At 41.1% G+C, this 16,470-nt stretch overlaps 1 protein-coding gene and 1 long non-coding RNA gene across 2 annotated transcripts in view; both read right to left on the bottom strand.

Moving 5' to 3' along the window:
* Window positions 1-16,470, bottom strand: part of LRMDA (leucine rich melanocyte differentiation associated) — a 741,312-nt gene that overhangs the window by 438,936 nt on the left and 285,906 nt on the right.
* Window positions 701-16,470, bottom strand: part of LOC310844450 — a 45,593-nt gene continuing 29,823 nt past the window's right edge. The window contains exon 2 of the long non-coding RNA XR_014564139.1: window positions 701-1,246. This is a non-coding gene — a long non-coding RNA (uncharacterized lncRNA). The remainder of the gene's footprint in view (window positions 1,247-16,470) is intronic.

Here is a 16,470-nt window from a genome sequence, read left to right as displayed (position 1 = left end):
TGAGCTTCTTACCAAAAAAAATCGTCATTTGTCTATACAAATAAAATCATCAGCTTTCTTCTCCCCCACCCTTTCCCTTTTTGCTTTCTGTGGTCTCTCCCTGCCCCCCGTTCCCCGTTTAATGTCTCTAACTTTATGCCATGTTCCTTTCCTCTTTCAGCACGGCTGAGCAAGGCTGACAGGCGGATTCCTTTGCTTTTCAGGGTATTAAAGCCACTTTCCCGCTCTGACAGCCTGTTCTACTCTGCCACCTTATAGCTCTGGCTTCACACTTCTCTGGGCAGCCACTGCTTCTTGACAGACCACTGTCACTTCCCATCATCCTCTCTGTATATCCTGTTCTCTCCCCCTCAGCACGCATCCCGACTTTCCAACCAATGCAATTATTTTTTTTGACAAGCCATCCATCAGCTTTAACTTTAAAAGCACTTTCCGCTGATATCCATTGTTAAATCCCTTGCTTTTTATGGAGCTTGCATGAGAGAATATGATATCAGACATTCAAACTACCAAACCATGTAAATTTACTTTGTTCTCAGCTATGTTTCCAATTTCACGTCCAATTTTTCGGTACATTATGCGTAGTTGTTGTGCTTAATATGATGTTGTCAAATCCCATTAAAGTTCACTGCATTGCACGGCTTTAAAAACAGGTTACAATTTGCATTCTATAAAGAAAAGGAAGGAGTGCAGTCTGAAGTCAAGCTGAATCTTATTAAAATTATCTGTTCAATTGTTACATTTGTAGATGGAGTAATTTTGAGGCATTAGCTGAGACACATATGAAAATGTCAGTGTGCCAACTAATGACAATGAAAGCAAAAGGAATATATCTGTGAAACTCAATAAAGCTCCTTTTGCTGGTGACATAAATTTGATGATAATCCGAAGAAATGAATAAGGGACCATACAGTTTGAATAGGAATTACCTTTTTCTATTAAATCAGTTTGGTGCATTTCCACTCGGCCTACATCTTGCTCCCCTAATGCCAGGAAGAGTCTCTTTTGGTGGACTAAGGAAATCCTTACAAGAATAAATTTCCTCTTGAGGAATATCATTCATACTAAGCTCAGAAAAAATTCACACAGACACAATTTAGTAACAAGGAAAGGATTAATCCTGCTTTTTGCATGCCATCAGGATGGACAGACAGAAAAATCGGCTCAGAGGCAATGTTGCGACAGATAAAGAAACAAGGACACCCCTTTTCTTTCTTTTTCTTTTGTATATTTCTATCTTGCAAATCTGAAACGGGAATCAAAAACAGTGGGCATGAAAACAAATTTCAGTCCTGTAAAGATTATTAGGGTTAGGTATTAAAATGGTCCCAGTGTTAAAGTTTACCTTTCAATACATGCTACCCACTTTCTCATCTAAAGTTGTATTTTGCTTCTCATTCCAAGATCTAAGGACCTGATACTTTGCACAGCTCCATACCATAACTGCAGACATACACACACATGCCAGGTTCCCAGGCTTGTCATACAGACTCGCCAAGAAATAGAACCCAGGATGGAAGACTTTGTTCTTCACAGCAAAGTGTAAGTGTAACTCTCTAACAGCTGTTTTTGAACCGTCTTCAAAGGTATGCCCACGCACTATGCATTATATTAGTCAATCCCAGTTGCTACCAAAGCATCAATAACTCTGCCTAGGTTATCACTAGTCAGCAAAGGTCCCAGATGGCATAGCAGCCTATGATACCACAGAAGCTACCTGGGCCTACAATAGCAAAGGTGGATCTAGGAATAACTGCAGGCTCCGAATCTTATTCTTTGCAGGACTAACACTTTGGAACACTATCTCTCTCTTCACAACCACCTACCCACAGAACCCCATTTTTGTTTGGACTGAGTTTCAGTTTATTGGCCCTCGACTAGTTCATTACAGATCCCACAGCCTTTCCAAAGGAGGGAACTAAAAGGAAATTAGCAGAGAACAGCTGCGAAGTCACTTTACATTAGCATGGGGCCTAAGTTATTTAGGACTCTACAACTAATGTGAGCACTTTGAATTAGGCCCAGAAATGAACTGCCAACCAGTGCAGCTATTTTAAAATAGGGGTTATATATATGTGTTCTAAATGGAATCCCAGCTAACTGACTGCTGCATTTTGGACCAACTGAAGTTGCCAAGTTGTCTTCAAGAGCATGGAGTACTGTGGCCAAATCATTGCTGCCCCAAAGGACAGAATCAGAAGCCTTCTACTTGTTCCAGAATGTGGTCTTTCTTCATAAATAATATTTCTGAATTATAGGTGTGAACTTTGCAAAGAGCTGATTCTACCTTTGAGGGCAACTTAGCTCATGAAACTTGACAGTAACATATCAACTGTTGCTAAGTTTACACAACTGCTCTAGCAACTGCGATCATAATAACAAAGAGGCAAATTTACATAAGGTCAACAAGTCCCCTGACAAATTATATATAGCATTCTGTCACTGAAATACTGCCAAATCTTTGTTCTTTAAGTCTAGGGAAACTAATGGGAATTGCAGGCAATGATAGTATTTTTCAACAGGGTTGGGATTTCATTCTATAAATAATTTTAAAACTATTACTCTGTGTTGTATCACAAAAAGATGAGCTTTTGTTCAACAAGCAATTCCATGCACGGGTGTTGTTTTTTGCACCTAGGAAAGCTTCATGCATGCTCTTGCTGTGTGTTATAATTAATGAACCATCTTCAAATGCAGCCCCACCTAGAGTGCATTAGTCTGGATCTAACTAAAGAATGAATATTTGAGGCAAGATTTGCTGTTTCTAAATATGTTTTCTAAATAGGGTTGCAAAAGGTATACTGGTCAAGTGGACTCCCTGGCAAAGAGTGCATGTCACAAGTTTCATTTGATGTGTCAACTGTGTCCCTTCCTGTAGAGGGGCAGCTTAGACACATGCACTAGTAACCACATTTTTACTACTACAATGTGCTCTATGTGGTGTTTTTATTATAGCTGGTTCAGATATTGCAGCTGGTCAAAATCCTGTCACCTAAGTAGTGAGTGATGCCCCTTACTGGGCACATATCACTCCCGGGATTGTCTGCCTATTAGCCACCAAATCAGTTCTAACATCTTGTCTCCTGTGACAGTGTTGAATTCAAGAACACTCCAAAGCTGAGGACCTGCAACACCATTCAGGACAGGCTGTCTCCCTACCTCCCAGATGTGAGAACCCAGGATACATATCACCTCTGCCTTTTCAGGATTTAGCCTCAATTTAAAGCCCCACATCCAGCCAAACCTCACCTCCTAGCACTGGTCTAACACCTCAAATGCCTTGCCTCTCCAGATTCAGATGAAACAGAGAGATAAAGCTGGGTGTCATCTGCATATTGATGATGCTTCACTCCAAATCTCCTGATGACAGCCAGAGGCAAATGAAGGTGTTGTGACACCCGGGGCGGGGCGTCGCTACACAGGGCACATATGCAGCATTGCTAAGTGCGATGCATGCACCGTACGTAGCGATGCCGCACATGCGCTGTACATAGTGGTTTGCCTGTGGCGCTGCTATGTCACCGCTACAGCCGTGAACAGAGGATCCTCTATATGCGGCTGTAGTGGCGATAGAGGGATCCCCGCCGTCCGTACAGCGCTCGAGCAGCGCCGGCAGCAAACTGCTATGTACAGTGCACGTGCGGCATCGCTACGTACAGTGCATGCATGTGATGCCACACATGTGCTGTACATAGCGGTTTGCTACTGGCACCGGGATCCTCTGCTTGTCGCTGCAGCCACAAATGGAGGGTCCTCCACATGCAGCTGTGGCGGCGCAATGGCTGCTCGTGCCACCTCGAGCCCCCATGGGGTGCCTTTTTGTCATCCACCCAGACATGGCACCTGGTATGCGCCCCCCCCCCCGGTTGCGACTCCACTGAAAACAGCTCCCAAAGGTTTCATATAGATGTAATGGATGTTTATATTTTAATGCTTTGTTAACTGATAGTTACACTTGTAAACCACTTGTAAACCACTTAGAAGCCTACTGTGGAATAAAACTGTAGTGGTAGCAGTAGAAGAAGGTTGGCATCAGTAATAATGTACATTGCAAGGGAGGGAGGTAGATTTGAAGGGGGAGTTACATGGTTATCTCGATTTCTTAAAAATTAGTACTCAAGACAGATCAGAATAACTGATAACTTCAAAGAGCTGCTGAGTGAAAGAGCGATAGAAAAGGAAAAGCTACAGAAAAGGGACAGCACTGCTTAATCATGAGAAGCAGAGCTTATGAGCAAAACTCTTCAAATACACTTTGCCCGACAGGCCACTTCCAACAGAACCCTAGCTGTTCAAGCAGAAATATTATGACTACACGGCCCAGATACTTAACTCGCTAACTGTTTTCCCGGTACTGACTTGTTAATATGAATTAACTTATTTCTGCTTAAACAGTGGCGAATCGAATGAAGCCACAGAAAAACAATACTCTTAAAAAGTAGGTACTTTCATATTCAGCAAATGAACAAAAGCTCTGATGAATGAAACAGCTATGGGGGAGTAAGGGCGCAACTGGAAGTACCTTGTTCAATGTCACAAATACCATCCATAATCAATCCTGGAGTTGCTTTGAGTTGTGTTCCCAACACAAAAAGCAGTTATTAAATCAAACATGCTGGGATCGATCCAATCCTACTATGGGCACAGTTCCCATTCATGGAAGGATCCCATACATCATCACATATCCCTTGACCAAGTGGAAGACAGATATATGAGAAAAATACACAGGGTTCCCATTCCCTATAACATACTGATTCTTACTCATACATGTATCCCAAGGGCAGAAGCCAGGGAGGCATTATTATCTCCTAGGACCATCTTCTCCAACAGTCTTCCCCCAGCCAACACGGCCATTGATAAGGGATGATGGAAGTTGCGATCCAACAACATCTGGGGAGCACTAGGTAGGAGAAAGCTGGGGAGCACCAGGTAAGATCCCTCTGATCAGGCATACTGTAGGACCAGATCAAGCCAACCATTTCTAAAAGATGCTCAGAAACACAGAGACTTTCAAAGGGGAAAGTTTCAAAAGTAACCATCAAGAACAGCTTCATAGATATCCTTGCTGTGAACACTTAGGTTTTTTTCGGGGGTGGGGTTGGGAGATGAAAAGGCAGCTCTTAGGTATCCATAATTCGGTGTTCAAAAACCATAATCAATCAATCAATCAATCAATCAATCAATCAATCAACCCCAGTACTACAACTGCCAATTACAATCATTTGTATATGAGTAATTTTTGCCAGTGTGTTCTTACACTTTCCCAACATTTGGACCATAAGCTATTTGAAGAAACTAAATGTAAACTACATTACTGTAAAGTTGTGTTATACTGCCATGCAATAACTTGTTAACGTCACCCATAACCTTCATAAATGGGTTTGTAATGAGAAAACCTTGTTGTCATACAGTAGGTATGATTGATGCCATGTATGAGTGAAATGAAGCCGCAGTGACCATCTCAATAACACGAACAGCTGCTAAATATTCATTTAGCAGAATGAGTTTGGAAAACTTTGAGCAGATTGCTTTCACAAGGCTGCTTTCAACAAAAGGAAACATAATTAACGAGCTAATATCAGCATGTGTCTGGCTAAGCTAATGAATATCAAATTACACAGAAACCTGTATAAATCATCATTATCCTGAATTTTAATTGAACTTGCAATTAAACATGACAAATTTTATATACACTAAACCTTTAATTTATACTTTCAAATATGGAATAATTTATCATTTTTAGTATTTCATAGTTAATTTCCCAATATGTACACTTCTAATTAACAAGGAGAGGCTTAAAAAAGAGATAGGAAAAATGTATTTAACAGCTCTACCAGTTACAAAATTTGAGTTCTATAAATTGAACTTTAAGAAGATAGCAACTTTGCAGTGAAATTCAGCAAGGAACAAACTACATGTGTTCACTGTAGAGTAGACCAATATTTATAGCATGAAAACACATGGGGTGGGACACAGGACTCCAATGCTACTTTAATATACAGTGGTACCTCGGGCTAAGTACTTAATTCGTTCTGGAGGTCCGTTCTTAACCTGAAACTGTTGTTAACCTGAGGCACCACTTTAGCTAATGGGGCCTCCTGCTGCTGCTGCGCTGCCGGAGCACGATTTCTGTTCTCATCCTGAAGCAAAGTTCTTAACCTGAGGTACTATTTCTAGGTTAGCGGAGTCTGTAACCTGAAGCGTATGTAACCCGAGGTACCACTGTACCTAATACATTTAGGTAAGACACTTGTCTACACAAAAAAATCATTATTGGAAGGAAGGGAAGGGAAAGGAATCTAACATTATACTTTGTGCTGTCATAAGATATTTGACCCAGTGGAGGATTCTGTCAGCGGTATGGGGAGGGGATAATTTTTGCTGATTTCCCCCTGTGCAGACCCCCCAAAATCTTCTTTAATGACTTGGTAGACTCTTTAGAAGAGCTGCAGGTGAGAGAGAGAATAGATGGCACTCGAAATTATCCATCTGTTCTGCTGACAGAAGCCTCTGGTGGACCGTCAAAGGGCCTTCCAGCAGCACGAGGAACACTACTGGACACACATGACCCAAAATAATAGTTAAAAGCAAACCCACAGTTTATTTTGATGGAAATACAGTGGCAACCCTATCCCCTGGGCTGGTGCCCATTGGAATTGGTGGGGTGAAAACCAGGGAGGCCAACAGTAGATGAAGCCAGAGCTAATGACAGGCAGAGCCAACTAACTATAATTTTGTCCCCGTTGTCCTCCCTGCTGAGTTCTACAAGAGCAAAACTAAGGCTAAGGAAGGTAAAGCTGACAGGCAAGGTCACCCCCTGGCCTGGTTGTCAGTATGTAGGCAGGCAGGTGCAGGCTAGCTGAGAGCAGACGGAAGCTGGTGGGACTGTGCCCCATTTGCCATAATAGAAAAGCCTGTTGCATTTTCATTCTCAGGTAAGCATGCATAGGTAAAGGTAAAGGGACCCCTGACCATTAGGTCCAGTTGTGGCCGACTCTGGGGTTGCGGCGCTCATGTTGCTTTATTGGCCGAGGGAGCCGGTGTACAGCTTCAAGGTCATGTGGCCAGCATGACTAAGCCCCTTCTGGCAAACCAGAGCAGTGCACGGAAACGCTGTTTACCTTCCTGCCGGAGTGGTACCTATTTATCTACTTGCACTTGACGTGCTTTTGAACTGCTAGGTGGGCAGGAGCAGGGACCGAACAACGGGAGCTCACCCCGTCATGGGGATTCGAACCGCTGACCTTCTGATCAGCAAGTCCTGGGCTCCGTGGTTTAACCCACAGCGCCATAGGACTAACTAAAATGTAGAGTTCTCATAGAATCACAGAGCATAGGGCGAAAACCAGTTTTCACAAATGGTCACCACAGCATCTCTTTTTTCAAATTGCTGCACTCATAGCTCATAACATAGATGTTCCCGTTTCCACACAAACAAAAGAGACAAAATGTACGTTTAAAACACAGAGAGAAAATGGATGGTGCAAGCAATGTTTCCCATTACCACTCCCATAGGTTGAAACAAAATTCTACCAATTCTCATTTATTTCTCACAAGTCTCTAAACCTGTATGTATTCAAATGCTTCTGGCCCTGAGCACTGGCTGTTCAGGCCTGAGAAGCAGCAGGACTAATATTTTCACACATTATCAGATAAAGCAGAGTGAAAGAGGCTTCTCCAGAATTCACAACTGAAAGCTACCAGTGAGTTTACAACTTGTGAAATTGTGGTGGTTGGTATTTCCTCATTACTGTGCTCTTGCAGCAAAATCAGGAATTCAGGGCTTTATTTATTTATTTATTTATTTATTTGCCATACACTGTCTCGCTGCTTGCTAGTTAAACCTTGTCTCAAGTTATCAACACTCTCTGGAGAGATAAGCTTCTTCTCACTTACAAGATGTCACTAATAATCGAACTTCCAAGACTCCATCTCGAAAAGAGACTACGGGAGTCACACAGGTCACAGGAATTAACTGCCACCAGTCCTTGCGAAAAACTAAGCTCATCAATCTATAGCTCCTCATTGTAATTAGAATAACGGCTTTGAAAATTTGGGCCGATGTTGACTTGGTTTTATCGCTACAAAGACCTCAGTGTGGGGTTTTTTTTTAAGAAAAGAAAAGGGAAGAAAAAAACTTGGTGTGAAAGTAAATGATAAGTGATGGTGGCGTTGTCGTGGCGACAGGGACAAACAATTCCCTAGCTGCGACATTTTCAATGTCCTGCAGAAGAGAAACTGTCCTCTTTAGTGTGGCGCGGTATGAAGCTTATTTATGGCCACAAGGCTCACAAGGATTGATGACTGTCGTAACACACTGTCAAATCCCTTACTGACGCATTTACTTTTTTACTTTTTTTTAGCCCCTGGTGTGGCAGAAATAAAATGGATCAAGAAGTGCTGAAGTCTCTCTTACTGAACGCAGTCTTAGTATCTAGTGTTACATTAATTATACATCTTGTGATTCAGTAATCAGGTGGTGTGTGGGGTTTTTTAATTTTCCTTTTCTATATCATTTTCACAGCATGTTGATCTATGAACTGGCCACTCTGTTCCTGCATCTGGCAAGGAAGATGTCACATACAAAAACTCTCACAGTCATAAAATGTTTTGTCTTATCCACAAGAGGAATAGACTTCTCACAGATACAGAATTCTAGGAATCCCAACCATTTTAAGGAACAAAACTAATCAAAACCATTAGTCCTATACCAGTCTGCTCAATATCAACAAATGGCGCTCTTCCAGGTGATGAAAGGCCTTCTACAATTAGACAATGGCAGGGAAATGATAGAACCATCAGTGGCTGACTATGACTGTTCTGAAGACAAGTGCGTGAAGATAAAATCACTTGTATGCATTCTAACTTGGATTCCACTTTTGAAACAAGTTCAGAGATAGAGGATATAGTCGCTCTGTCTAGTCAAGACACTTTTGGATTGTTGGCCTTGAGGACATAAGGCAGACTCATAATGCTCCATAATATATTGTGTGCATAACACAAACAATGGTCATTCAGTGATGAGAGATTCGGGACAAATCAAAGGAAGTCCTTCATACAACACAAACTATGGAATTTGCTATCACAATTGGTAGTGATGGTCACTGGCTTTGATGGCTTTAGACGAATTCATGGAGGATAGGCCTATCAGTGGCTACTGATGGTTTCCCCTCTGGATGGTTCTACCTCTTAATACCAGTTGGTGGAGAACAGTAACAGGGAGGGCTGTTGTGCTCATGTCTTGCTTGTGGGCTTCCCACAGCCATCTGGTTGGCCACTGTGAGAAAAGAATTCTGGGCTGAGCATAGGGCTCTTTCTACATTCATATGCATAGCTGACTCTTGTCCATATGGGCTGCTTAAAACGGCAAATTTTGGCATGCCATAGTCTTTGTTTCTGAGTAGTAGTCAATGCTGTCCTTAGGGAGGAATGGGCCCCAAAGTCCTGAAGGGGCTGTGGTGAAGCCCTTGTTAAATAAATCTATCATTGACCCTGGCAATATTAAGACCTATCAACCTGTATTCAATATGGTGTGCGTGCGTATCAGCTCCAGAGTTTTCTGAATGAGACTATTATTTGAATCCACTCCAGTCTGGTTTTAGACCTAGTTTTGGAATGTGAACCGCCCTTTTCGACCTTAAGGAGCCCTCAGCCCATATTCATTAAATGGGCTTCCTGGTAAATTGTTACATAAAGCTGGAAAGATGGCGCCAAAAATTATTCAAGAAATGTGAGGACAGGGTGCAAAAATGATCCAAGATGCGGCAAGATAATTTCAAACCAGTATTAGTGTTTGGAAGGAACTCCATTTACTCCAAGAGATATGAACTGGCAAAAATAACTGTGTTCATTTGACAAAGTCCAGCAGCATTTGCAACTTAAGATGCTTGCTAAACTACTTAACAAAGACTGCACTGTATATTTATCATTAGCTAAAAGTAATGAAATAATGTAACATTGGTAAAGGTAAAAATAGAAATAAAATTGCAAGTGATGGGGCTGGCGTGATATAGGTTAGGATAGCAGAAAGGTGTTGCAACTTCCTGCAGTCTGTGTGTGCATGCAAATTTTCTGGAGGTTAGGAAAGCTGGCACCATCTCCCCATAGTTAGCTTCTCCTTCACGCCACATCTCTTTTCTCTAATGGAAAATTCTAGGGCTTTTCTCGCACTGGATGGGGGAGGCATTCATGCAATCATGAGCTCTGTACAGTGACCTGGAATCTCTATGGCACTGGCTGCCCAATCCCCAGTCAGAACCCAGGCACAACTGTCGGGTATGTGTTGGCCTTTCACATTGATTTTATTTTATTCTGATGGTTTGCATCCCACAGCCTTAATAATATGTGAAAGTAGTTTTTTATGTGTGCTAATATGATTAAAATATACACTCTGTACCCTAACACGAGCCCTACATGAAAACTCTCAGTTAACTAAACAGATTGTCAAATATGAAAAAAGAACACTAGCAGTCAGTTTTAATTTATTCACGGCTATCAGCTTTTCTTGTCCTATTAGTAACCATAATAGTAACACAGTGTTGAGCAAAATACCAGAAGCTTTCATTAGAATCATTAACATAATTTGATAACTGATGGTACTTGATTTCTGACTTCTGAACTTTGACTGGAAGCTCAGCGTAAGATGAAATCTCACTGATTGGGTTGGCTCTTTCCTTTAAAAAAATATATGAACACTTCACATCACATTGCTTTGTTAACTGTAATTAACGTTCGCGTTTGTCACAAGTTGTATTAGATGGGGAAATGGTAGTGATGATAAAAGATATGACAAAGATGCACACATGTCATCCTCCCCAAATGCTTCAGTGTAATTTAAGTTTGGGGGGGGGGGACTACCAATATAAATGAAGCCTGTTTCCTTCCCACCCACCCCTCACAAGAACTGACTGAATAAAGAATCAGCGTTCAGATAAGTTAATGTGACATTTTGCTAGTTTAATGCCCACATCATCAAAATGAATGCCTGAAAATTTACAGCCCAAGTCAAAAACCCAAGCTACTTAAAATCATAAATATCTATATGCAACATCTTAGAATTACGGTTTCAGCTTCTCTTCCTCATTTTTAGGAATTCTGAAAATTTATTGTAAAAGGGCTGCATTTTTTGTATGGGGGTTACATTCTGACACGCGTCAGTGAAATTGCATATAATTGAAACTCATTGAAAAAGCCTGGAAACACCCAATCCCGCCCCCTTCTGCCCTTTTAGTGACGTTTCAGTGACATCTTTATGACATTTCCATGTCACTTCTGGGTTCGGCGCAATGCGCCTATACATGGCCACACACATATTGAACATGTGTAAACAGGGGGTGCTTGTATTCATGTGGTGCAAATGTTTAGTTATTTTCACTCTATGTTTAACCACTTGGGCTGGACTTTGACTTAAGAAAAAATATATATAAATAATATAATAAATGTATTATGTGCTGATTTTCATTATCATCCTATGCATGACTACCCTGAAGAAAGCTCACTGTCTTGAATGCAGCCAAGTAAACATGCAAAGATTGAATTAGTAAATATGGGCTCAATTCACATATTATACTGCAAGTAACTGAAAAAAATTATTCATTTCCTCTTCTATATTGTTTCTTGTATAGTTTTAAATCTTTGTATGCCACTTTATGCTATTCTTATTGTAAAAACAGTTTACAAAACCTAGCTTGTAAATATGTGCATCCATTGTAACTAACTGCCAGAAGAATCCTGAGAGTAGCCAATGTTTGTCCTCCCACTTTCCAATTGTTGTTTGTTTGGGGGATAAAAGCCATGAGCCCTGATTCAGACATAATGCTAAGCCAAACCATGGCTTAGCTCAAAGTAGTGTGGTGGCAGTAAGCCCAGAGGAGCAGCAAAGTGGCTACAATCTTCTGTCAAGGAACCTGTACATTTCCTCATTCGTACTAAGCCATGGTTTGGGCTTAACATTCATCATGAACTGGGAAAGTGAAAACATTTTCCTCCTCTTTAGGTATTTCACACTGAAGAATGCCCTTTGCTGTTAATTTATAAGCAATACCATTTATATTCTGGTACAGTCCACACTCTGAAATACCGTGCTTTGTATGTACATTGTACTATACATTTTCAAAATACATGTTTTTAAAAATATTTTCATTTAATATGTGTGCTTATATATACAGGAATATATACAGGAATTTATAATAGTGAGTGACTGAGGTTTTTAAGGGTTTTGTGGAATTAAATTGTTTTGTCTTCTGAAAAAAAACCAAAAGCAGTGAAGTTTCATTGAAGACTAACAACAAACGTATTCTGGCATGAACTTTATCAGAAGTACAAAGTGGAGAAGGGTGGGCCCACAGACACAAGCAGATCTACGTAAGAAAAGAACAACAAATGAAACCAGACATGTCCCCTTCCATGTACCTCTGACAGGGCCCAATATTACTCCCCTTAAGTGGTATGTTGTACTAGGTTTAAATGTAGGAACTACACCCGGGGGGGGGGAGGGGGAGATAGAGAAAGATTCCAGGAAAATTAGATAAAGGTACATGGTTTGATGCCTGAACGGCAAACTGAAGAAACCAAGAGACAGCATAAAAATGAGCCTGGTTGATATAGCCATTCGACCATATCTAAGAGAACAAGGCCATTACAGTAATACATAAAATAACATTTGGGAAGGAAACTAAGATAATTTCTTAGTACGACGAACATTTACCAAGGTTCTGAGCCATTGCTCTGAATTGGAAGAATTACTTATGTCTTAAGTTAAATTGAGTACAACTTCTTAAAGCGCTCCCTTAAAGGACACCTGTAAGGAAGGAATAGACTGGAATTATAAAGCTATCCCACTAGAGATGACCTCAATTCAAAGGGCCACATGGCATGTTCTATATGCACAACAGAATATGCATGAGTATCTCCCACTTTCTTTCTCTCTTCCTCCTACACACACACACGCACAAACACAAACACAAATAAACAAACAAACAAAAGACGCCATGATGAAACCAAGCAGGCATCCCTCTAAACTTAGGGGGGAAAGCAACTGCTGGGGTGGGGTGGATAAAGCAAAATTGCAGCCAAATCTTTTATATCTGAAAATGCTCTTTGGTTAATTGCACTGAGTGAAGGTATTTGATGATACCATTTTTTACAAAAACTCGCTGTCCCTCAAACATTACACTCAGTACAGTGGTACCTCGGGATGCGAACGGGATCCGTTCCGGAGCCCTGTTCGCATCCCAAAGCGAACATAACCCGTGTCTGCGCATCTGTGCATCTGTGTGTGCGTGGGTCACGTTTCGGCGCTTCTGCACATGATGTCATTTTGATGGTCTGCGCATGTGCGCACGGTGAAACCCAGAAGTAATGCACTCCGTTACTTCCAGGTCTTCTCAGAGTGCAACCTGAATTTGCCTAACCCGAAGCATATTCATCCCGAGGTATGACTGTATCAGGGTTTAGTGTAAAGCAAATCATGGAGCACTGTGAAGGGTACACACTCAATATCATTTAGCGCAGGTCATTTGTACCCTAAATTTTAGCAGGTCCTGCGTTTGCATTCTTTATCAATTTAGCACAAATTAATGGATCCTTGTACTTGAATTATTTGGAGCTGAGGTGGGGAGACAGGCAATACAATTTACAAATCTTTGTGTGCTGACTGGCTTTCTTTCATTATGTATTTTATTGTTTTTACTATCATTGATTAGTTTACTTTTTTGTAAGCTGCCTTGTTAAGACTTCCTAAAAGTGGGGTATAAATACATGAAATAAAATGAAAATATAAATGAAATCCACAAGCCCCATCTTCCTTGTCCCCAAGGGACAACCAGCTCATGCCATCTGATAGCCTTCTAAAGTTGCTAAGGACGCAGCATAAAAGGTAGTGAGGCTGGCTCCTACACTTCAAGCATTGGTGTCAGTGGCGTAGCGTGGGTTGTCAGCACCCAGTGCAAGGCAAGTAATTTGCACCCCCTAACCTGTGGATTTGCGCCCCCTAACCCTAACCCCCAGATGTTGTGCCCGGTGCGGCCGGCCCCCCTTGCACCCCCCACGCTACGCCACTGATTGGTGGACTCAGAAGGATTCCAAGAAAAATTCAGTTGAAAATAAAATAAGACTGGACCACATGAAACTGAAATCAGCCAAGCTCAACTCAAGGTGAAAAGCTCATATTTTGGCTATATGAGGTTCCCTGAAAGAGTGTTCAGGTGAGCATGTTCTTCTGATTTACAAACCAGTCTAAGAAGGGACAAATATTTATAGTTCCCTGCTATAAACAACAGGAGTTGAATGAAAAGGGAAATCACTAAAGCAAACAGTCTAAAATTAAAAAGGAAGGAAGGATAGTTGCACATGAACTGTTGGGGGGTCCTTTTATCACTCGGCACAACCGACTTTATCACATCTTTGGCAATAAAACTGCAGAAGAGTAGCTGTGCCAGGCTGTTACGGCAAACACACACACACACACACACACACACACACACCCCTCAGTGGTTTTTGCTAGGGTCAAGACACAGAGGTTTCCAACTTTAGCTCCAGTGCACTCTAATTTCTATTTACTGTTGCCCAGGGATCAATGCAAGCAAAAAGATGGCTGTGGCATTTATATCTAAAGCCCCCGCCTTCTGAATTTTCAAAAGAAGTGTTTGTGTCTGGGTGAAAATTAATCTACTTCAAGGAACAAACAAACAGTCCCCTGTGCCCAAAGTTGCATTTCTTCATTCACAGCATTTTGCCAGTTTCAAATCAGGCAATTTAACCTTATTTCTGATTATCACCAGCACCTTTATTTTATAATATCTCCCAGCAATATCTATGTCATTCCCCCCCCCCCCCCGGCATTGTGAAAGTTGGTGCAAGAGAATTCCATTTTAGCAGTTCAAGCTCATGAAGAAGAGCTAAGAAATAAACAAAAGACTCTGTATTCTCCCCTCCCCAGCCCCTGATTACATAACAGCCACAATATTCAACAGCCCTTTCACAATGAACTTAATGTTTTATCATTGTGTGTAGGTATATCAGTGACCCAGGTGGTAGTTGTGCATTTGAAGAATGACATGTCTGCTCTGCTGTCATCAAACCCAAGTAATTAAGAACAATCAAGTGGGTGTTAATTGGATATAATGGAACAATCTCCAGTCAGCCTGAGCCTACTATTTGCCTCTTACTAGTAATTATGAACACTAAGTACTCATGCTAATCTCCTCCTTTCCCATGAAGCCAAACAGAGGTGCGGTATTTACTCAGCTGATGGCTTGTTTTGTCTGCAATTTAGTCTGTTTTAAGCCAAGAAACTCATAATTTGCCAAGCTGTCACCAGCTGCTGGCATCGGACAAAAGGATGAGAGGCCCTCAGTGACAACAATTCAGCGCATATCATCCAAGAGAAAAGGGCCGATCTTAATTAAACTGACCTCTGGTTACATCTACAGTAGCAGCAGCACCTGGACATTGAAAGAGTGAAAAATTAACACTATAAATTTGTATTGCTGCACTCAATTTCTAGCAGGTGCATCTCATTCCCAAAAGGAGTCGGTTTCAAACAGAAAGTCCTTAAAGTTAACAAATCTTTTTCAAAGACACCACTACCCCTTCACTACTATCAAGCTGGAACAACTTTAAGATCATTAATTTAGAAAACAGTTCACTCTTTGATTAATATAAATGTGGCATACTGAAAAATATCTGATCAAGAGTGATCATTAGAAACATATTACACAGATGGCTAGATGTTTTTAAAAGCCACTTATATGCATCAATAATAATACAACGAAGACTTAAAGGGATGAAAAGAATGAAATAAAATTGACTTTTCCAGATAGAATTTTTTTTAAAAAAACAAACTGCTGCAACAGCAATATGGTAGACTAAATCACTCACTGCCAGGGTTGAAGCACATTTCAAAAGTACTCCAATTATATATATATGCTAAACTTTTAAAGTAGCTTAAGCAGCAAAAAAAATGTCTTCATTCATGGAATCTGCAACATCTCTGCCTAATTAATTTGGCTTTTCAAGAGCTACATAATTTAGACAAAGTCTCTGCTTATTTTATGATAAAGCAATGGCCATTTCTGGTTTCACTGGGTAGACAAACACTTTCAATTGTTAAAGTCATGCTCAGACATTACCAAAGATTCTATTTGGAGTGAGATAGGGAACACAAACTTGGCTCCCTCCTCCTAGCAAACTCTGGCATATGACAACAAAAACACCATGGAGCAGCCCAGCCTAGGAAGTGAGGTTCTTACCCTATCAAATCTCTGCCTACCACATTGACAGCAGCAAGGGGTAGCTAATGCCACTGAAAACAGAATTAAGATTCAATATGACCTGAACCTAGCAGTTTGAAAGCATGTCAAAATGCAAGTAGATTAATAGGTACCGCTCCTGCGGGAAGGTAAGCGCCGTTTCTGTGCACTGCTCTGGTTCACCAGAAGCAGCTTAGTCATGCTGGCCACATGACCCAGA

This window comes from Podarcis gaigeae (assembly GCF_964106915.1).
Source record: "Podarcis gaigeae genome assembly, chromosome: 5".
Lineage (NCBI taxonomy): Eukaryota > Metazoa > Chordata > Lepidosauria > Squamata > Lacertidae > Podarcis > Podarcis gaigeae.
The sequence above is the reverse complement of the archived record's forward strand: the minus strand, read 5'-3'. Positions and strand labels throughout refer to the sequence as shown.